This window comes from Meleagris gallopavo, chromosome 7 (assembly GCF_905368555.1).
Source record: "Meleagris gallopavo chromosome 7, MGAL_WU_HG_1.1, whole genome shotgun sequence".
Taxonomy (NCBI): domain Eukaryota; kingdom Metazoa; phylum Chordata; class Aves; order Galliformes; family Phasianidae; genus Meleagris; species Meleagris gallopavo.
The window spans coordinates 16,598,994-16,622,377 of NC_139410.1; the positions used below are offsets into that span (position 1 = coordinate 16,598,994).

Here is a 23,384-nt window from a genome sequence, read left to right on the forward strand (position 1 = left end):
GCTTTTTTGGGGGTTTATGCAAGGCTGGATTGGTTCTCACGATGAGCAAACCTTATCATCCTCCTTGATGTGTACACTTGTTACATTTGTACATATTGTACAGGTAACAGCAAGAGCAGAATTTCCAAGTTTTCCTTGCTGTTCAAAAGTGTTTGTTATACAGGAGAGAGCTGAAACATAGAAAGAGCATGTCTGCCTGTGGACCCTTTGCAATCATTTGCTTTGCCAGTGAGAGCATGGCACTAACTTGTCCTTGTAAAGTTGGGCTAGCATAGAAAGGAGCACTACCTACGCTCTGCTAAAGGAAATAAAGCACTGCATCAATGTATTTTCGGGTCAGTGCGTATAAATGCAAAATCACTGCTTCAGGTGCAACGTCTGCAGGATTTGACCCTAGCGAAAAGCATCTCCTCATCCTTTACTATAGATATTTCTAGAAGGCAGAGGCTAATTTCAGGTTTGACATGTCAAGGCACGGAGAAGAGTCATTGACACAGCAGGTGCACTTAAATATAACTGTCTAATTATACAGTGAAGCAAGTTTGCTCCCAAGAAACTAAATGTACAGTGCCATTGAAGACATGGTATGTGCCTGTCATGCTCTTGAATAAGAAAACAGTCTTCAGCAGTCAGGCACACTTCATGTATGAAATCATAAAAGCCATGGTATGGTAAACATGAGATTCATTCCCATTCTATGGTTTCCCTTCTTGAGAGACTGCAACATGAATGCAGCTTGTTTCAGAGAACTTATTATATACAGCTTCAGAAACTTATTTGAGTATGCTAACACCTGATTTCTAGTTTGCTTATTTTAGTTTATACTTGAATATTCTGCAATAGAATTTCTGAATCAGTTTAAAATCCACAACAGTAATGGTAGAAGATGGCAGAGAATATTATTCTGCAGTTACTGCTAATCTAATTCTGGCATATGGGAAAGGTCACTGCCACTTGGCTATATCTAAGCAGAGCCTGGAGCTTAGTGGGGGGGGGAGAGGGGTGGAGTGAGGACTTTAGTTTACTAACACAGTTCTGATTTGAGGGCATGCTTCAGTGACAGGTGTGGTTTCTTACCCTTTTCATATGTTCTATAACAAAATTCTTTTTTTTAATTGGCAATTCCACTCTGGACTACAGGTTCTTTATTTCCGCTCAGCTGTTAAAAGCTAGGCAAACAACCAAATGTAGAGAAATGGGAAAAATAATAAAGTGTTATTTCAATAATCAGAGAGTTCTTGTTACCTGTGCAGAAAATACTATCAGAAAACATGTTTCTGTATCTTAAATACATTATATTTATTAATTTACTTTCTTTCTAAAGTATAAGCATTCATCACTCTGTCTCACACTCCAAATGCTACAGAATAAAAGAGACTGTCTCTTCCTCCTTTTGTTGAGTGGCCAGCTGAAACTCTCCCTCTCGTTTTCCAATTTTACTGTACATTCTATCCTTATAGGGATTTTCCGTATGCTTTTGTCACGCTTTCCCATTTATACTGATCAGAGTATAAGCTGCAGCTCTAACACCGTTTAGAATTCCAGTGTTTGCACCTATTGGTCAATAGATGTTTTGAGATATTACTCATTGCTCAGCCATTGCAGAATTCACAACATTTTCTTAGCATTCTGATATACCTTTGCTGAGATGTAAAATGTTCCTTTCATTATACATTCAGTGTAAGATTGCTTAATTAATGACTCTACCTTTAAATGCCATCAGCTCTCAATGGTAATGAAGAAAGGCTGTTTGTTTTGAGCGCAAAAGAAAACATTTACTGAATGACAAAGTGTATATTCAAAGCAATCCAGAACAAAGACGGTGAGCATTGTATAGCGAAGTTGAACATTTCATGGTGAATCTTTTCAATGTCTGACTTCGAAGTCAGTGAAATTTTTGGTGAACTACTTTGGTGTTCTCATATCAATCAGCCAGACAAAAATGTACAAAGTGAAAAGTAAAGAGTAGATCAGACCCCATCAGTGTACTCACAGAGAAATTAATTTTGTACTTTGCAATTCTGTCAGCATCATTTCACCATTACCAACCTGCTAAGAGTTTCTACTGTCGGAAGTCCCTAAAACGTCACATATGAAGAAATGATTTTTCAACTACAAGGCTTTTTAAAGACAAGCATCGATCCCCTTTCACTTCTGTTGTCCCCTGTATTCCTTTATATGCTTACTCCTAATTTATACATTGATTCCCTAATCAATGCTTGCACCATAAATTATTTGGGATCAAGATACTTCCACTAGAAGCGAAAGAAGTTTTTGCCTGATTTTTCAGGTTAGTCACGTTCTATCTCGAAAGATCTACAGAGCTAGTAAAATAGACTCCTTTCTGAGCAAGAAATGGTTGTTATGTGATCTGGTATAACTTCCAGGCCAGGGATTTACGTTTGTGTCTTTATTCTGATGCCTTTTTCTCCTTTACATTTAGGGTTGCTTTATCTCCATGCAATTTCTCTGTACAGACATCAGTTTCATAGGACTTATGTTTTTGTTCGTAAAGATTAGGTTGCAGAATGTAACCGAACCTCCTCAAATTTGAAAAAAAAAACAACTAAAAGAACAGTGCTGTGCCAAGACTTTCAGAATCCCCAGTGATTTTTGTAAATTAATTTGTTGCTTAGAATCATAGAAGGGCTTGAGTTGGAAGGGACTTTGAGGGTCAAGTTCCAACTCCCTCTGCCACAGACATAAAAAGCAATTTGCAGTTCAGATTAGAAACATCCGCTTATGCATTTTGTAAAAATTATTTAGAAAATAATTATATACCTAACAGTATTTACTGTTGTTGCTTATTCCTATCTGGTAGGACTGCATATGGCAAAGGAGGAGAACAGCCCCAACCATCGGTCTGAGAATGATTTTGTGCAAGGCTGAGTCCTTATGAAAGCCAAAGAAAATTTGGGGAGTCCTGTTTTCCTGGAAGAGAGCTGTGTGCTCCTTTTCACAGTTTGTTGAAGCTGACCATAGTCTCTGGAGGGATTGACCTGTGCCCTCCACCGGAAAACCTGTAGTATGCTGGGCACCTGCTGCTCTCCAGCAATGTGAGTCAAATAACTGTTCTTTTTCCACAATGGATCGGTCCTTTTCACTGATTAGCAGTCTTCCTCCTTCTCGCTCCTTCAGACAAATACCGCTGAGTACTGCACATATTAATAATGAGGAAAAAGCAGCCATTTGCATGATTTCATGTATCAGGTTGTCAGATGATTCAGACAGTAAAGACCAGTAAGGATTAAGTCCTTGTCGTGGTGTGGAGGAAGAAAGCGTGGACATGTGTTATCCCGATATGATGTTCAGACCCAGAAAAGGTGGATGTCTGTGGACCTGGTCTATGGATTTAGCAACACAATTCAACAGAGGCATTTTTTTTACCTGTTGCAAGTAAACTTGCATGTAGTCTTACTGGGAAAAACAACTAGTTCAAATACCGTGTCTCACAGTCCTCAAATGCTTAATCCCAGCTCTGCCTTTGGCAGCTACAGTGCTGGATGCTTCTCATTAATTTTATTTTACGTTATCAATTTATTATCGCTAATGAAATGTTTGTGAGTACTTTAGTAAACTTTCTATGTTACTATTATTTTTCTGTTCTACTCTGAGGTTACCTCACTGTTTTCTGTTGTTAAAAGTTTTTATTTCCATTAGCTACACAATTTCAGGGATATTCAAGATTCCTGAGTAGGTGCTTTGAACAACAGGCGTGTTTTTGGTAGGAAGGTAGGCAGGTCTTCCCTAGCTTTTAAAATGTACTTATTGGTGTATTCACTTATTCATTCATTCAGTCAGTCATTTTAGCATTTTAGTCTTTTTTTTTTTTTTTTGTCTCCCAAATTTTAGCTGTGAAAGGTTTCAGAGAGTTTAGTTGGAGACCAGTCTTCCTACTGCACTTCTTTCTTTTTGATCTAGGTTGGTCTATAGTAATATGGGAAAAACGAATGACCTGGATTCAGTTTGAATTCACAGTCAAAACTGAAAAAGCCTTACAGACAAACAGTATCGATTCCTGAAGGATTGTGCTTATTCACAGTTGGAGTTTGGCGTTTTGGTTGATGGTGCTTTTTATTTTTTGCTTGAAACAGGAAGTTAAATGAAAGAAACTGTGATCATGGAAATTTCTGACTCTATCAACAACAGGATGCATAAAAGCTTCAAATATACGTGTCTCTCCTTCAGTTCTATAAACTAAATTTCACACCAAAACAAGACAAAAGGGTTTGAGGTAAATTATACAACAGGATTCAAACTTCTGGATGTGAAGCTGAGCCTATGAACATTCCAAGGTTAGTCAGCTCTACTGTGCTATTCCATAAAAATATTTATTGAAAGTAGCACGTTTCTTACGCTAAGTCTTTGCTGGATTTCCTATCTAATTGATTACCGTATGGAATTTAATAACTGTTGGAGCAAGAAAGAAAGAACAATGCAGTTTACTTTCCATGTACTGTGCGACCCAATACAGATTTATTCCATGGGCTGATAAAGATCCAAATTTTAAAAGGGGAGTGGATATTCCTCTCCAGTTTAATACAATAATAGGAACAGCAGCATGTTTTGGATAGGTACTGCTTGATTCAGGGAGCTTTGGAAATCAAAGCACGGACATTCAAGCAAAGCAGCTCTGTGAGTAGTAGAACTGTGAAGCCCATAGAATGACAATGGCATGATATGGAATCTACAGAACAGCATTTTTTTGGCATAATTTAGTTGTTAATGTCACTGCAAACAATCTCACTTAAATTTCTAGAGTACTTCGTAAGTGGCTTAGCTTAGAAGGAGGGCATTACTTCAATCAGCACTGAAGTGCATTTCTCCTTGGTCTCCTTGGAAAGCAGAAGCTATTCTGATGAAAAGATGGATGGAGATGTTTGTTGTTGGCACTATGGGGATGGTGACACGGCATCGAGTTACTGAGTTCTCATTATGGCAATATCAATCCCAAGCAATGAGAACTTATTTCTCCCATGAAAAACAGCATCCCAGAGCATTTAGCTTATTGTGCATACAGGTGTAACGTTAAGTCAACAACACTGCTTTCTGCAGTCTGTAGGATTTTTTTTTTTATCTTTTTCACGTAAATTCTGGTTTCTTCTGCAAAATGCGGTGCCAACAAACATTTCTGCCTGAAATGGTATGACCTGTTATTGTATGATATTGTACGATAAAGTAATGCAGTACCACCGGTTGGTTGTGCAGAAAGAAACAAAGTGAGCTTTGAAATAGTTTTGTATTTATAACTTTTTGGTTCCTTAAGGGCTGTGTTGCTCTTGAATCTCAAATTCATATGCAGGTAAGACAATGGCAGGCTGAGGTAAAAGCATAACGACTGTCGCAAAATCTACATATGGCAAAATTTTAATGTACATAGAAAACGGGAGATGAGAAATTGGAAAAGGGAGGAAATGAAAGGGAGTTTAATGTTGAACAGGCACTCAAATAAGAAACGGTCCCACCCTTCATTTCCAGCATCTGATCCTGCAGACTCTTTAGACCACCCCTTTAGTTTATTTGATTTACGCGATTAAATGCAGGTAGGGCTGGGCTTAAGAGATAACTGAATACCCATAGGCAACTTCCAAACACATCAACAGAGCCTGAGCTAGCAGGCCTTGGTTTTCCTATCACCTAGATTGAACCCTTTGTTCAGTCTCATCTGACTTGCTCCACCTTTGTCTCCACTCTCACCTCCTCCAAGCCCAGCAGCGAGGAGTGGGCGAGAGAGCATGCAGCAATCGCTTGGGAGCTTCTTCCTGGCACAGAACCTCCTGGAACTGCTCCTGGCCATTAAATTCCCCCTTCTATGCCCCGTGCACCTGATAAGGCGAGAGGGCTTCCAACTCTGCCAGGTCTCACTGACACTGTGTGCCCTCAGCTTTCCTTCCGTCACCCTTCCGCTCACTTGCCCAACGGGGCTGGCTGGTAGTGGTTGGTGTTTGTTTCCACCCAGAAAGTCGAGCTGAGAGCTCGCAGCTGTCAGCACCCGGCTTCCTGGAGGGAGAGTAGTCCATTGCTTCTCTTCTTTCGGATGGGGGCTGAATTGCACAGAGCGTGGCTGGGCAGTGCGACAAGGTGGAGTGTTGACTGCTCTGCCTCTTCCTTGTGTCAGCAGATATTTCTATGGCCTTTTCCTAAGGGAAGAATTCACGTAAGTATTGTGCCAGAAATCTGATTTAAGCCCCTGTGTCTTATAAATCTTATAACAGATATGTCTCTTTAAGCTTTCAGCGAAGCCAGCTTAGCACTCTGTGCAGGGAGAGCGCGTGTCAGGGCACGGAGCTGTGTACCTGGGACTAGGTCTCTTTCACTAGGACAGAAATGGAGAAGGGCTGTCCTGCCACGCTAACATGAAGGCTTCCTTTGGAAAGCAGGGAACTTGTAGGACGCAGCGCTGTTCAATGCAGCAGAAGTCCAGCCCTCCTGAGAGGCCTCCATCTCAGGTGCAGGAAAGACTGCGAGCTCAGCCCAGGCACCTGTGAAGCCCAGCCGTGTGGAGAAGCAGCAGCCAGCAGCAGACCTTTGGCCTTGGCCAGGCACCTCTGACGGGGGCAGCCCATAGCAGCGTGACGTAGCGCCCTTCATAGAGACATCTGCTCAGGCCCTGTGTTCCAGCACGTGATCTTTTCCACATCTACGTTAATATTTTCCCAGCTCTTTGGCAACTTCCATTTCTATCTGTTTTTATTGTTTCCGCTCATCCAGAGAGGTTCCAAACTCACTTGATCTTTCTTTTGAAGTCTGGTGTACGTGTGGTTACCTGAAGAATCTGCCTGTACTGGCCGAGGCATCCGGAGAGGATCCTGCAGACACGTTAAGGCAATCTGCCGTTTCGCTAGGGACTTGATGACTAAGGATGTGCTGTCACTAGCATACCTGTTTTATTTGTATTAAAACACTACAGCCTTATAGTTAAGTACATTGTGCTGATTTCAGTGCGATTATTTTAGGGCTAAGTTTAAGCCTAAACATTTGATTACCCTCTTATTTGATTTAGCCTCTTCATCATTTACTTGTTTGCTAGAATTATCTGTTTAATATCCACCTGGAATTTGTATTTTATTATGTTTTGCGTTCTAAAATTTGGTTTAAAGAAAAACCCTCAAGGTTGACAAGGACTAGGATTGACAGAACTATGGCTCTTTGAAGTCCCTGTTGTCCATTTAAATTTTAATGTTTCTATCATTTGTTCCTCAGTGTAAATTAACAGCCATGGCAGTGTGTTGGGTTTCTTTTCTGAAGTCAAGACTTTAAATTTAATTCAATAGCCTAGATTTACAGCTATTCTATATTTCACAAGGCAGAATCAATAATGTGACTGAAGTGAAGAAGATAAAAATTTATGGTATCTTGCAATTTAATGGTTGAAAAGATGCAATTGGAGAGATCATAAATTGTGAAGGAGTTTATGCTTCATTGCTCCTGATTCAGTGCTTGCTGTTAGAACTTGATTTGTGACTATTCACAAGGTGTGATTAATGGTGTGATCGATGCTTGCTTCAGTGCAGTAAAGCAGTTGTAATGCTCTTCATTAGAATAAATAAAATAAATTGACTGAATCTTTATAAAAACTGTGTAACATTTAAAATCTAAAATGTCAATTTTTTTTCCTGTTACAATTTAGGTTTCTTCAGGCAGTTTCCACCTACATCACATCACTCATTGTCATTCTTTTTGGATATTATAGAAATCCATGTGGGTTTGGGTTAGCTTTATGCAAAGCTCAGTGAAGGGGAAAAAAAAAGAGTTGAATAGGGCTGACTGGAGTCTAAGAATTTCTGGTGGCTGTGTTTTGCCATCCTGCAATTGTACATTTATTCTACTTTACTACGTGCAAGTTTAAAGGAATTAAGGCATAAAATGACCCTTCTATACACAGTTCTACTAAAAAAAAAAGCCAACAAATAAACCACAATAAATAATTTTCATAGTTTCATTGTTTTTAAATGGGATGGATGTATGATCGGCACGCTAGCAGAAACAATAAAGATAAAGAGGCTTTTTTGAGTAGCATTTTTCTTTATTTGGGGATGCTCATTACATAATCGAGCGCTATCTCACAGTGCGCCCTAAAATGACAGGGAAATATGAGAAAACTTCAACAGCAGTTGGATGTAATGATTTTGATGTAGCCATTTGAAGAATTGGGCTTCAGGAGATGCAAACAAGAAATACTGCAGAGAATGCCCTAGGATGCCTTATACGTGCCAGTTAAGTCCCCTGTAGTATATGGATCATTTCGAAGTTAGCGATGTCTAAGTTTAAACATGCTGTGTAAGACCTGGGGAGTGAAGAAATTGTACTGTGAAATCTAGGGAAAATTCTAGCGTGACTTGAATCTGGAGTTCTTCCATTTGTTTGTCTCGTATTCTTTTGTTTACCTGGTTGAGAGCCTTGTAATTAGCTGGAAAAGTTTATCAGATTCCCACAGTGCTCCCTTAATCTGATTGCCTTCAGCATCCTTTGTCACGACGCGTGTGGAGTTTTTACATTTGTGTTGGATTTTTAAGAGGAAAGAGGCGGATCTAAAAGCACTGGACAACAAGGCACCATTGTAACAACAGCAATGAACTAAATATTTCCTGTAATTTGTCTATCTTAAAACATACTGAAGCAGCTTTAGGCGTGGATGGTCGTGTTTGCTGATTGGAATTGCAAGGAATGGAAAACGTAGGGAATCTTCAAATATTTTTTAAAGTATATAGCTGCGTCAAATTAGTGTTTCTATTATTGCAAGCGGTATTTACAGAGTAGCGGTTGTCACTTCAAGGAAAAAAATCTTCGGATACATCATATTCTGTCTGTCAACAGTCTGGCAGATATTCAGATATTAACTGCAACATGTTCTGACAGTAAACACGTAGTAAAATGCATGAGACTATAATGTGAGTAGATAAGCTTTTCTTTTGTAGATGATTTTTTGCTCCCTCGCAGCCGATTGCAAAGCCAGTAGTTCTCACACGCCTAGTGGGTTCCTGTGAGTCCTAAAAACTAGGTTTGGTAAGAGGAGACACAGCGTAGCTGCAGCCACAGCCAGGGCACAGTAGCTGAAAGATACCAAGGGCTCTGGTATTGTTGTGGATGTCATTATTGGCAGTTGTAGTTACCTGATCCGCTCAATTTGCCTCAGCCCAGAAACTATCGCAAAATGTAAAGCCACAAAGAGATGTGAAGGCTTTAACAAAATGGAAGGTGGACAAAACCTAAAATTCCACTTGAGTGGCAGGCAGGATACCCGCATCTCTGCTTGTGAGAGATGGCTTGAAGGAGCGGATGACCTTTTTGACCTATTTTTCTGTTTTGAGAAGTAGTAATAGTGGTAGCACTGACCCCTTAGACAGAGCTTGTCATCCTACTGTATCATTACCAATCATCAGTCTTGTTATCTAGAAAGGAAGACCAAGTCATTGAGCAATTTCCCCAAAGCCACACACCAGATTTGCTGCAACATTCATCCTCCTCCTCTTTAGACATGCACTGTATTCATTGGGCTTTTGTATTCCGCTTATCAACAGAGAAGGACATACCCATTTTGTAAGGAGTGTCAGAAAGGATGCTATGAAAGGATTTTGTCTAGGATTTCGGGTTTTTTTGTTTGCTTGTTTTTGCTGCTTATTATTTATTTACTTATTCTGTTAAGTTGATACGTTTGCAGTTATTTAGTCAGTTTATAGAAATATTCAGCCACAAACACAGGCAGCATAGAAAACATTTTTTCTTACCAGGCAGATGAAAGATTGTTCCTCTGGAGCGAAGCCCTGTTTCTTCAAATGTGGCACGTGGAAGCAGAATGTCCCAGTTTTTGCCCACATTAGCTTGGTGTAGAAAGCGGTTTGATAATACCGGAGAAGCGGAATATAACCATGCGAGGGGGCTGGGAGAGCTGAGCTGTTGCACCTTTGATTGTATCTAGTCTAACCTCTTCAGAAGTCTGCAGTTGGGTGTGTGTGGACATCCTCAGTCACACCAGCAATGAAGGGCTCACCTGGCAGAGGAAGCTTTTGTGAAGTAGGAGGGGGTGTGAATTGAAATAGCTTTCCCACATTTTCCACACTGGACTCTTTTTTTTTCCTCTATTTTTTCTTTTTTTTTATTTTTTATTTTTATAGGATTGGTGTTCTTTTTTGTTGTTGTTGTTGATTTTTTGTTTTTGTTTTTTTTCTTCTCCCACTTGAATGCTTTCTGCAGCCTAACATAGTCCACTTCAAAGCAGACTAAACAAAAGCAGATTTCAGACAAAAAGAGGTTGTTCTCACAGGAAATTATTGCAGAATATCTATTCCTGCCTTTTTCTGAGTGAAAGAAAAGTCACCGTCTCCTCAGAAACCTGGCTGCTTGGAATGTGAAGACAGCGCGTTTGCTACTGATGGTTCCCTACCACACAAAGGTAGTCACGTACCCTGTTCTCTTTGCATGTCCATGATAGGCCACGTGGACATGCAGACTCTTCGTGTCTTCTATTTACTCTTCAGCTAAATCTGTAGTTTGTTATCCAAATCTGTATTTTTTCCCATAGTTCAGGTACTTTCTGCAAGTATTCTGTCTCATGCAAGATACTCTGCTGTCTGTTTTTCCTGTAACAATGACAGTGGTGAACATTCAATAGCATTACACAGTATTGAGTGCTTTCAATTGAGATTCTCAAACAATTTTAAGCTACAGAGAGAAAAACTGAGGCATGACGTAACTAATGCAAAGCTACAAGCGGAGCCTCATTGAAGGCCTTATTTCCTTAAGCTCAGTGTTCTGTCCTGTTGGCCATTCTATTGTGGAGAAAATCAGGTCTCTACCTATCTCTTCTCACATCTGAACGGAGATGTTGACTCTACTCTGAAGAGCACCACTGCTAACCCTGCTCTCGCTATTCTTGTTGTCGGGTTGATGCTGAATTGGGTACCATTTATTCCACTGCTGCTGCTACAAATTGGATGTGGACTGATCGGGTCTATTTCTTTGTTTCCTGGGAGAGAGCACAGCTTTGGCAAGTGAGGTTGTAGACGGATAGTCGTTAGGTTTATGCTGCTCCTGTTTGATATTTGCAGCTTTCATGAGAGATCCTGCTACTAGTAGATGATCCTGCTGTTAACTTCTGATGAGGCACATCTTCCCCGGGTGAGCAAATTATTGTAGAAGTGTGTTTTGTGTGTGTGGATTTAGGTTTTCTGCTTTTTTGTGTGAGTGTGTTGGGGTTTTTTTTGTATTTTTTTTCCTAACCGTTACGATATCATAGAAAAAGAAAGCATTACAATCTTGAAAGCCTCCTTCTATGGTTTCCATTGTTTTCCTGCTCTGTTACAAGAGCTGTGTAACATGGCTTCAAACCGTATCAGCCAGAGTGGTGATTTACACGTGGGCTTTCAATAACAGTAATCCTTTCCCCAGCAAATTTCTGATAATTTCTTTATCCTAGAACTGTACACCCTCCTATTTCCTGTTATTTCAGATAGCAAGGAGTGTTACAGCACAATGTATAAATGAATTCAGGAATTTCTGCTCTTGTTCACGCTGTTATCACTTTTTTTCTCTGGTTCTGAGTCTATATGTAGTGTCTACCAATTTCTTCTAGATCCCTTGCAGTTCATTAGAGGATTGCTGAATTTATTAGGAACCAATCATGCATTCATATCTTCTTCCATCTGAAGTGCACTTTTAAATGTTAGACTACACACTAATCAAGTTGAACATAATAATGAGAGCACGTTCACATTGTTAAGGTAAATGACCCAATGCATTTATAGCGAAGACGTATTTGAACTACAGTTTGTGCTTTTCACTGCAATATTGAACATTCCGGAGAACTCTGAATTGCGTTGTTTTGTGGCAGCCTTGCAACTATGTCATTATTATTACATTTCTGGTGGAACTCCGGCCCTTTCTTTGTTGCTTTCTGGTAGATTTCTAAATGCTATTAGCCGGGGAGCATTTTATGGTGTAAATTTCTTCATGCAAATTAGGCTAATAATGCTTGAGTGGAGCACTTGTCTTTACATACACGCACGCCTATACACACATATTTGAACGGTGTGTCGGGCTGAGCTTTGATACTATGCACCTGTTTTCAGGGAAGACAGTAGGTATTTACTGTTACCTTCTGTGTTGATAAGTCAAGATCCAAAGCTGGCAGGTGTAGCTAAAGAATGAAGTAAAAAAAGTAAATTGATATTTTGGAGGCAGGAGGATGGAAGGCTGTAGGCACGAAGAAAGTTGCCAGTGCAAGGGAATACTTTGTCCTGCTTCTTCAAGACGCAGTTGGTGACTGACCGTATTTTTCCTAGGGACACTTAAATCAGCATTCATTGACTGATGTCAATAGACAGGCACGTGCCTCTAGGAAACCGTATCGGCAACTCTGTGAGGTGATGCTCGCCTGTCTTTATGCAATTCCTAAGTGGTATGGGTGAAATCTTTCCACGTTCCGAAATAAAAATTCCGACTGCCGTCGCCTCAGAATGATATTGGGGTATGATTTTAAGTCGTTATTCTTGTTTTCTAAGATAGTTTCGTTTTACTATAAAATTCTGGAGTAATCAGTTCTTCTCCGAAGTCACATTGGCAACTGCACATTGAAAACAGAAATTGGACTGGACCTTTACCAGCTTTTTTCAGGCCAGGGAAGATGATGAAAGAAACGGGAACAATTGTTGGAACGATCTGAGCCCTGTACCCAGAGTCCATAAGTGACATTTTGTAGGAGACGGAGAGGTCAGCTCGCTCTCATCGAATGTCAACTCACTGATAATGAGGCTCTGGAAAGGAGACAGAAGGTCTGAATAAACAGGGGTGTTGTGTACCTAGGCATAAGAAGGTCTGAATAAACAGGGGTGTTGTGTACCTAGGCATAAGAAAAGCTCTCTGCTGTTTAGGAAGACTTGTCGTGGAATTTGCTTGCTTTCTAGCCAATGGATTGTTAGCGGAAATGCACTGAATACCTGTGTTAGAATATAAAAAGGCTTCCTTAGAAGAATAAGCACAGATACAGATACAGAGATACACATCATGATACGATCATAACAGTAATAATGAAATCTTCCTGGCACAAGAACCCTGCGTCATGTGGCTAACTCGTGACAACATTTCTCAGGGCAAGTGCCAATCCACCCTCTTCAGTCCCCACATCTTTCGCCTCGGAATGGTTGGACAGCATCTCTCAACTACCTCAAGCGATAGGCAAAGAAAATTTTCACTCTGAAATCGGTGTTTTACTGTTTAGAGGACAGTGGCCAAGATATTTTTCCACGGTTTATGTCTTTTTCTACTGCTTATTTTATTATATTTTACTTAATCATTTTCTTCTTCTAAGTATTGTAATTTACAAGGTAATATCATTGGTTTTCATTATTTTGGCTGTTCCACTTGTACTCCTAACATAAAGTAAGCAGTGAAAAATCGGCCCCGTACCCAAATTCTCAGAAATATTTACATGTCTCTAAAATCCAAAGTGGAAGAGGCAAGCGGAACATTTGCATTTTCTACAATTGAAATAAGCTTGCCATCTTTCTGAAAGTGCTGGAAAGCCAAAACCCGGTTTGCAGTCATCAAGGACAGGGGCACATGAAAGATCACAGAATCACAGAATCGCAGAATGTCCCGGGTTGAAAGGGACCTCAAGGATCATGAATCTCCAGCTCCCCTCACCCCGTCACAGACAGGGCCACCAACCTTCCCATTTAATACTAGACCAGGCTGCCCAGGGCCCCATGCAACCTGGCCTCGAACGTCTCTAGGGACAGGGCATCCACAACCTCAATGGGCAGCCTGTTCCAGCACCTCACCACTCTCATAGGAAAGAATTTTCCCCTGACATCCAACCGAAATCTCCCCTCCCTCAACTTAAAACCATTTCCCCTTGTCCTGCTGTTATCTACCCTTTCTAAGAATCGATTCCCCTCCTGTTTGTAGGCTCCCTTTAGGTACTGAAAGGCTGCAATGAGGTCACCCCGCAGCCTTCTTTTCTCCAGGCTGAACGAGCCCAGCTCCCTCGGCCTGTCTTCATAGGGGAGGTGCTCCAACCCCCCGATCATCTTTATGGCTCTCTTCTGGACCCTCTCTAAGAGCTCTCTGTCTTTCCTATACTAGGGGCTCCAGACCTGGACACGGTACTCCAGATGGGGCCTCACAATAGCAGAGTAGAGAGGGACAATCTCCTCCCTGTCCCTGCTGGCCACCCCTCTTCTGATGGAGCCCAGGATACCATTTGCTTTCTGAGTTGCGAGAGCACCCTGCTGGCTCGTGTTAAGTTTTTCATCTATCAAGACTCCCAGGTCCTTCTCCGCAGGGCTGCTCTCAAGGACCGCTCCTTCCAGTCTGTACAAATGCCTGGGATTCCTCCGGCCCAAGTGCAAAACCTTGCACTTTGCCGTGTTGAACCTCATCAGGTTGACCCGGGCCCACCTTTCAAGTCTGTTGAGGTCCTTCTGAATGGCATCCCTTCCTTCCACCGCGTCAACCGCACCATTCAGCTTGGTGTCATCAGCAAACTTGCTGAGGGTGCACTCAATTCCGTTGTCGATGTCACTGATAAAGATGCTAAAGAGCACCGGTCCCAGGAACTGTACATTAGTAAATAATAGCTCGCTCAACTGAGGTGAAAGGATTTGCACAGCAACGGAAAATAATTTGATTTGCGATATTTTTCCAAGAGAAAGAATACGCAGGCTGGCAGTACTTCATCTCTCCCTGTCAGATAAGGCAGTGGCATGCACTGCGTAAACCCTTGCAGCACCGTCAGCAAGCCGCAGGTTCACGTGGTTTTGCAGACTGGCTGAGACTGAAGGGTGCTTTCCAATATTAGGCTGCGCTGCTGTGGCGTAATGTGCCTGATCCTTGTGCTGTAGTTAAAAAAAAAAAAAAAAAAAAAGCTAATTAGAGCAGAGGTATTTCTAATAAACGGACATCATCGCAGCAGGATAGGAACATTTTCTAGCGCTTCCAGTTTAGAACAGAAGAACAGCGAGTTTCACTATTTTACTTTGAAATTTTACTGCTCAGTTTGGTGTATCTCTTTACTCTGCTAGTTTGTTTGTGATTTTTAAACTTTTTCAAGTTCTGCTTGATGCTGCTGGCAGTTCTCTGTTAATATTTGAGTAAAATTACCCTGTTGCTTCTATAAAAGAGAAAGTAAAGTGATCAGTGAACGACTATAATGAAAAAAATTTCAAGAAGCATCTAAGTTCTAGCGTGTAATCTCAAACATATGTCGAGAATCTCAAACCTCGGAGCCCTATTCATTTTTTCATCCAAATATATGTCAACTGCTAGGGCCAGGATTTTCTAACATCATTTTTGGTGGAAAAAAAAAGTACTTTCTGACTAACGAAACTATTTTATTTCAAAGCTTCTGCAACAGTTATAAATTTTATTAAAAAAAAAAAAAAGAAAATGCAACCTCCCGTATGCTTTGGTAGTAAACTGAGATATTTATATATGAAATTGCTCTTCGAAAAAAAGCTGCGTCTGGGATGCCTTGTTCTCTTTACCGGCTCCTTTCTAATTTCTACCATGTGCTGCTTTGCCACATTCACTCCAACGGAAGATGAAATCCAAGCTGAGATCCTGGTTTGGGGAAGAATGGTAATGAGATGAAGCTTCTCAGAGGCGATGGTCTGTACGGCAGCATTTCCAAAATACGGAGTACACTGAAGTCTACCACTCTAGTTCCTTTCCTCCATCGTGGGGCCCTTTGTTGTAATTACTTTCCACATTACTCCTTTTTACTATATCTGTTTTTTCTCGAACTGTAGTGGCTTGTGGTTTCCTAAATGGATGCTTGTTTGGAATTTGTGCGTCTCATTGGGAATTAACTTTATTCAGCATTTGAGTTTCAGCGCAGTTTTGTGCCATCCTCTGGAGTTTGTCAGGTCCAATTCCCCCAACGCTGAAACACTCCACTCTGACGTAGCAGCATAGTCCCTAAGGACTCCCACGAACTGTTAAGCGTGAGGGTTTCTGGAAGGATCTAGTTTGCCAAATGCAAACGTGGATGGAGACGCAGAGTCTCGGATTTTGCTCGATGTCAGCTACCTTCGGGTTTGCGTGTGAATTCAAGTTGATACTTGAGCTGAGAAAAATGCAGTGAGATCCCTCTGCGGGGACAGAAGGACTCATTTCAAACACTGGGATCGCAAGAGGAGAGGACCTCAGTCGGGTGGCAGAGGGCCGTTAGCTGCCCCGGGGTTAATCTCTTCAACAGCCTCAGCACAGTTGGCTCCTGCATGGGAGGAGTCATTCCCAAACCGGTGAAATCGCTGCCTCCTAGGCACGATACAACTTAGGTCCGTGCTTATGGAATTCTCTTCACTCTCCAAATCTTTCCTCTGAATCCCTTTAAGCAATACATCTCAGCCCTTCCGCTCCCCCTTTTTCCCAGCGTCCTTTTGGTTGAGAGCAGGACCGACACACTCCATCTGCCCTGTCCTTTCAAGGCCGGACCCTTTCCAGACTGTCATCAGGGCGTCTCTGTCTCCCGAGCACGACTTCGATATTTGTCTGTGATGAGGATCGGACTGAATCAGCTTTGGAAGGGTGGCTGCCCCCCTTTTCTTGCCCCTCTCCTCCCATGGTAGAAAGGAAAAGCAGATGAGAAACACCGATTTCCTGAAGCATATGAGAAGTGGAAGGGAGGGCGACGTGCACGCTCCCCTCACGCAGAGCGTGCGCGTACCCACAACGTGCTTTGCGCCGCTTTTCTTGCCCAGTCTTTTCCCCAGGCACGTGCCGCTCTTGCCAGACTTGGCCTAGAGGTGGGCAAGAATCACGCAGCTGAATTACTTTCACAGCAAACCCGAAGGCTGCGGGATGCTATCCGCGTGTGACACAGTTGCAGCCTTTGCCACTGATCTGTTGCGTTCGTCTCGTGTCGTGCCCAAGGCTACTTTCTGTCCGCAGGCAGGATTCTGGGCAAGCCGATCGAGCCGTAGGCGTCCCTAATTGTCGCAGGGGAATGCGACTGGATGGCCTTTAATGGTTCCTTCCAACTCCGAAGGTTTTATGATTCTGTACGGGCTGCATAATGTCGATCATACTCATACCTTTTCTATCGCCGTCGAACTATTTGAGTATTGCGCAGAGTTGGTAACAAAGAATCTTTCAGCTGATTTGATTTAATGATATGACAGTTTTAAGCATCTTTCAGATATTTCCTGTTTCGTGATATCAAAGAGTGATTGTTTTATCATCTGAGAGGTGTGATATTGTCCTTGGACAAGTGCAAGGAAGTCCTGGTTGAGCGTGGTCACTGGCAAGTTGTATTTCTATAATCCTACGTAGTCTCATCTAGAAAGTGAGCATCTACATTTTGCGGCTTTTGGTAGAAAAATTTTCCATCTGATTGCTTTCACTCCGCCGAAGTAGCACTGGTAACGTGAAGATTTGCTGCTAAATAATCTCCACCAGACAAGTCCGTCCCACGTTAAGCATTTTGATTCCTCGAGGTGGTACCAGAGGAGCAGATATTAAATTTTCTCAGCGGCTGGAGAATCTTCAGGGCAGCACTGTCTGGCTAACTAGCCAGATTTCCCCTAGTTCTGTAGTCAGCTTGGCAGGCATTATTTCTGCAGTCTGCGCATCGCGCTCACTGACGTTGTTTGAACGTGCTCTCCGGCATCTTGTTTTCCTGCTTACATTTCTTTCTTTGTCAATTTTATCGACAGAAGCAGATGCGGAAGAAAAAATAATAGCAAATTTTAAGCCGGGCAACTTACCGAGCAAAGCTATAAAGGCAAATAATTTATAAGTGGAAGCCGGTTGCAGTCTTAACTCAAAGGTGATGCCATCTGTCATAATAACTTGGCTGTGTTTATGTAGAACGCTACGCCGAAGGACCTCAATGTGAAGACTATTAAACCCCCTAGCATCCTAGTGAGGGACCTAATGGCAGCATATCTGTTATGCAGATGAAGGAAATAAAACTGAGTTGAATGACTTGCTCAACAATTCGCCGTTACTGACAAGAACAGGAATTGAACGACTTGACCCCATCTTTCAGAGCCTTTCTTTTAACCCCGATAAGATTCCGCTTCCTCATGCGCAGCTGTTTCACTCGCAGCTTATCTCAACACGTTTTATGTAAGCAGCCAGATAACTGTAACGTGTCTGAATTATGTGGGGTGTCTTTCAATACAAAAAAATACGCCTAACACATTCAATATATTCATTTTTTAGTCTTTTTCCTCCAGATCATAGGTTCATCTGAACGATAAGGCATTTTGAGGGCCAAAATCTTGTTTTTAGTTCAGAGAGGAATTTTGTTCTTTCTCCACATCTCAACAGATTATATTTTTCCCACTACACAAGCTAACTTCATACCTCATTTCTGCCATCGATATGGCTATTTTCTATAATGTGAACGAAGTACCCGGCATGATAAATATTACAGTGTATCTGCAGTTTCATTTTCACATACGATCGACACTTTTCAAAGAATAAACCTATTGCTGCAGTATTTACTAAGTGTCCCTAGTTTAATTCTGATCTTCCCGGTTAGTATTTCAATATAGCGAGCCGGTAAAGCGATTCGATATCATTTCTCTTCATTTACGACCAAGTTATATTATTTCAACATAATCACACGGTAGCGGAATGAGTTATGTTTATGGCATACCATTGATATTGGAAAATGTGCCTATAGATATTGTAATAATTGCACTATTACATTTCACTATCTTTTCAGTGACAGGAAAATGCAGTATTCTACTATAGCGAGTTACAAATGCTATACAGTGTAATCTTACTGAAATATGTCTTGCATTTTAGTTTTGCAGCGTTGACAATCCTTCAACGTTACCATAAAAAAAAAAAAAAAGATGGACACCAAGTCCGTGTATGCTTAGATGCTGTGTATTTTCACTTCCTTAACCTTGTCGATTAATCAGCTTCCTGTCACGTTAGCCCGGTGGATTAAAGCCGTACGTCTGTAGCAATTTATATCAGTTTTTAAACTCTCCTACCAGTTTAACTTAATCTTTTTACTAACGTGAAAGTATTTCTGTTTATTGTCACGTTAATAATCTTTCCCGACATCGCCGAGACAATTTTTTGCGATATTTTCTAACTTTCTTGTTGGGAAGTGGCTTACCTTGAATACGGAAGCCAGAAGGTGGGAAAGATGGGAAAGAGGCCCTTCTTCTAACAAAGTTCGCAAACCGGTAGAAGATTCTGCCATGGCTCGTGGTCCTTTTCAGTTACTATACGATATGCGTTACGTTCCGGTGCCCCTAACTGTTACGTTCCCTGTGTTTCACGAGGCCCGATTTTTTCCTGTAGTTTTGCATCGTACCACATAAGATCCAGAAGAATCTGTGGAGACACAGGCAGTATCGCTTTCAGTTTCAGGCCCCTCACTACAAAAAAGCGTCCATAGAAGGGCAATGAAACTGGTGAGGGGTCCGGAGCGCAAGTCTTAGGAGGAGCGGCTGAGGGAGCTGGGATTGTTCTGTCCGGAGAAGAGGCTCAGGGGAGACCTCACTGCATTACGCAACTTCCTGAAAGAAGTGGTGAAGGAGAGGGGTTTGGCCTTTTCTCCCAGGCAATAAACCGGACCTGAGGAAACGGCGATAGTGCCAGAGAAGATTTAGATTAGACATAAGGAAAAACTTTTCCTCTCAGAGAGTGGTCAGGCACTGGAGCGGCCTGCCCAGGGAGGCGGTGGAGTCGCCGTCCCTGGCGGCGTTCAACAGGCGTCTGGATGAGGCGCTACGAGATACGGCGTAGTAGCTTGTGATAGATCTTGTAAAGGATTTTGTAGGACCTTTCCAACCTTGTGATTCTAGGATTCTGTTATTCTATAATTCAGTAAGTCTGGAAATGTAAAGATTTAATGGAACCAGAATTCACATTGTATCTTAATATCGGGATTTCCTCTGGCTTCCGGCAGACTCCAGTCGCAGTCAGAGTCTGAACATTCCGCACTGATTGTGAGCGGAAAAAATAAACCGTTTCATCATTCGTGAATTAGGAATAGCACTGATTTTCAGTCTGTGACCCAGCGAAAGTGTTCTCACAGCTAGTGACCATTTTTCAAGGTTTTTGGGATCTAAACCTACGATCTACCCTGTTATCCATTTTCTCAACTCATATTAAACCATACTCTTTCTAGTATCGCATCAAATTCGCACTCTTTCATTTCTGTTAGGAAATCCTGCTAAGAATGTGTTTGTGGTTTTTTTGTTTGTATGTTTGTTTTTCCCCCCTCCTAGATACCGTAGATAATGGTATCTGTATTGGGTTCCCGTGGTGAGATTTTGGAAGGAAGGGGAGCAGCGGGAGCGATCTCTGTGAAATATCAGGGGATGCCTGTGATGATTGCAATTGGTTTCAGGCCACTCTGCGTCAGACCTATCCTGGTCTAGACGATTTTGTTAGCGGAGCTGCTTGTGAAAAGGAATGTAAGAAAGGATAGAAAGAACGTGACAGGGATACAAAGCGAGTGAAAAGGAGCAGGGGGAACGTGAAGGTCGGAGAAGGAGGCGTTCCACAGCGGAGCAGGCAACCCACGCACGCATAACTGACGGAAGAGGAGTTACTTCACGAACGGGACCGCTGCCCGCAGCGGGGATGAACCCCCGCTGAAGCAGGTACGCCTCATAGGGACGGCAGCCTACGGATGCCCACACTGCAGCAAAGGTAAAGAGTGAGAAGGAAGGAACGGTGGAGAGAAAACACAACGTCATCCTTCGCTGTCTACTCCATCACAGAAGGATCTGAGTATAACCCGCGGCAATCATAGCGCGATCCTCAGCGAGAGGTGAATCTCGGGAAAGAAGGAGAAGAAAAGTGTTTTCCCAGAGCATATTATTATTTTATTATTGTTATTATTCTCTACTACACAAATCAGTAATCATTTCTTTTAACTGACAGTCAATTAGTTATCCCTAGCCAAGTCTGTTTTTCTCACGACGGAACTGGTAAGCGATCTCCTCCTTCTTTTGTTGCCCAGAGGTTTCTAGCTTCAGTTCCGAATGAAGAGGGGCACCGAGCCAGGCCAGGCGGGAGCGCACCTGTTAGCCACGGTTAACTCACCACGGCATCAGCGCAGACATTCAGCCGCTTCACTGGAAAGAAATAGAGCAATCTGAACGTAGGTTTGAGCTTCGCTCTAGTCGTGGTTGAAGCCAGTTCGCTTTCAGGTTCCGCCTGAGAAAACGGAACCGCCCTTCTCGTCGTCCATCTCTACCAGAGTAAGAAATAGGTAGCAGTTAAATTGGCTAGCCCTTAGGTCTTCTAACCTAGTCGAGAACAATATTTTGAGTTTGACTGAAGTTGTACAAAAATTACAGCCTAGAAATGAGAAACTATTATTTCCCATCGCCGAGAGTATCAATTTTCGTAAGGGAATACATTGAGAGGACGGTAAGCGTTCAGTAGCTGTGAGTACGTATTCACTTGCAATTAACCTAGAAATTATTTCAAAACAAAGCCACGAATATGACTTCCACGATAACTGACAACCTTCTGTTGTGCATCAGTGACGCGACTTCAGTGATATGCAGTACCCCGTGTAGGCTTCACTTGACAACGGAGAACGTGATTTACTTCGTAAGTTTGTTTTGTGCATTTGTGTTTGTTTGTTTGAATACTTTTATAGTCCTCCCAGTTGTGGCGGTGTGCTTCGAGGCGAGTTTGTGGTCTGTATTTTATTACTTGTTTGTTGGAACAGTAGTTAGAAAAAGTTAATGAACGTTCGTGAATTCATGATCATTGAGTAACTTGAACGCTTTGCTTTGCTGGGGACTTGAAAACTGCCGGACATACAGACGCAGTGCTTGTACAAGGAATACTTTTCCAAAGCTGGAAAAAATTGGATGAAAAGGAAACCCGATCGAAAACCAAAGCGGCGCTCTGCTCTTAACTTAGGAACGGCTTACAGTGTTGTATTTGTATGCAATCATACACTGTGAAGGAAAAAGAAAAAGAAAAAAAAAGGCTTAGCTTGTTGATCCATTTCTATCATAGCGTGGCTCGGATGGTAAAGGACCTTAAAGATCATCTAGTTCGAACACCTGTGCCACGGGCAGGGCTGCCACCCACTCCGTCGGGCTGCCCGGAGCCCCATTCAACGCGGCCTCGAACGCCTCCGGAGACGGGGCCGTCACGATTTCTCCGGACATCCCGTGCCAATGCCTCAACACCCCGAGTAAAAAATTCCTGCCTCCTGGTATCTCCCCTCTTGTAGTTTAAAGCTATTCCGCTTTGTCCTGTCACTATTAGGCTGTGGCGGAAATGCTAAGTCAGGGCTGGGACCGGTGATTGAGCACCTGGCAGGAAGGCGGGGACCCAGGGGAGCTCAGGTGCACGTAATGCAGCTGAGTGACAGGAAGGGATGCAGCCAGGATCCACCCCTTCCCAGACTTCATTTAAGGGTTGGCATTGGAAGTGAGGGCACCTTGTTGGAGATTCTGGCCTACCGGAGGCTTCCTGAAGGTAAGAAGTGTTTGTTTGTTTGTTTGTTTGTTTGTTTGTTTGTTTGTGCGTGCGTGCGTGCGTGGCAGCTCCTGTGCTTGGGTTTGTCCTTGTTTGCTGCAGCCTTGGACTTTGCCACCCTTTTATTGTTGCTATGCTTTCTACTATGGTGGCATTACACAGACCACGTAGGAGGCTGGTTTTTCTCCCATTTATAATCTCCCTTAAAGTGCTAGAAGCCCACAACGAGGCCTTTTCTTCTCTCAGAGAAACAAACCCTATTTCCTCAACTTTTCTTGACAGGAGAGATGCTGCAGCCCTGTGCTGTGCTCATCTTTGTGGCCTTCCTCTGGACCCGCTCCAGCAGGTCCGCATTATTTCTCATGCCGAGGGCCCCAGGCCTGGGCACGGGAGTCCAGCTGGGGCTTATTAAAAATGGCGCGTGACGTTCTTCTAGTCACTGGGGAGTTGTCTGACAACCGTAACTTATCAAATGCGATAAAGAACAGTGTGGCTGTCGCATCGGGAGGTCTCTTTGGGACTCTGGGATGCGCGTTATCAGGCCCCACGGACTCGAGCACGTTTAGTCTCTTCGGGTAGTCTCAGACTCGCTCTTCATCTTACATCGGGACAGATTTTGCTCCCACAGCCCCCACCCAGAAATTTAGGGACACGAGAGAGATGGAAAGCCTGTTTCCCCTGCCCTCGCTTCCTCCTCCTTTTCTCCCATTTATTCCCTGGCAGGTCATTGCTACGCTGCATGCTGCTTTCCTGCCTTTTGAGTTTGGTTTCTACTGCTGGGGGGCTGGAGAAATGCATCCTTGAGGAGTTCCTTTTATGCTCATTAATAATTTAGCATTTGAGAAAATAAAATATTTGTGTATGTGTATTTCTTGTGAAATTGTTGTCTGTTTCTGCAGGCGGGCCTTCTTAGCGGCGTGAATCTTGTGTGCGGCGAATTAAAATAAGACTTCTCTGAGCAC

At 42.5% G+C, this 23,384-nt stretch overlaps 1 long non-coding RNA gene across 3 annotated transcripts in view; it reads left to right on the top strand.

Moving 5' to 3' along the window:
* The window catches only part of LOC104911745 (uncharacterized), a 75,915-nt gene extending 67,945 nt beyond the window's left edge, over nucleotides 1–7,970 (top strand). For all 3 annotated transcript variants that reach the window (XR_014884432.1, XR_014884433.1, XR_014884434.1), the window contains 3 exons: nucleotides 2,822–3,056; nucleotides 4,095–4,295; nucleotides 6,231–7,970. This is a non-coding gene — a long non-coding RNA (uncharacterized LOC104911745). The remainder of the gene's footprint in view (nucleotides 1–2,821; nucleotides 3,057–4,094; nucleotides 4,296–6,230) is intronic.
* The last annotated feature ends 15,414 nt before the right edge of the window (nucleotides 7,971–23,384 follow it).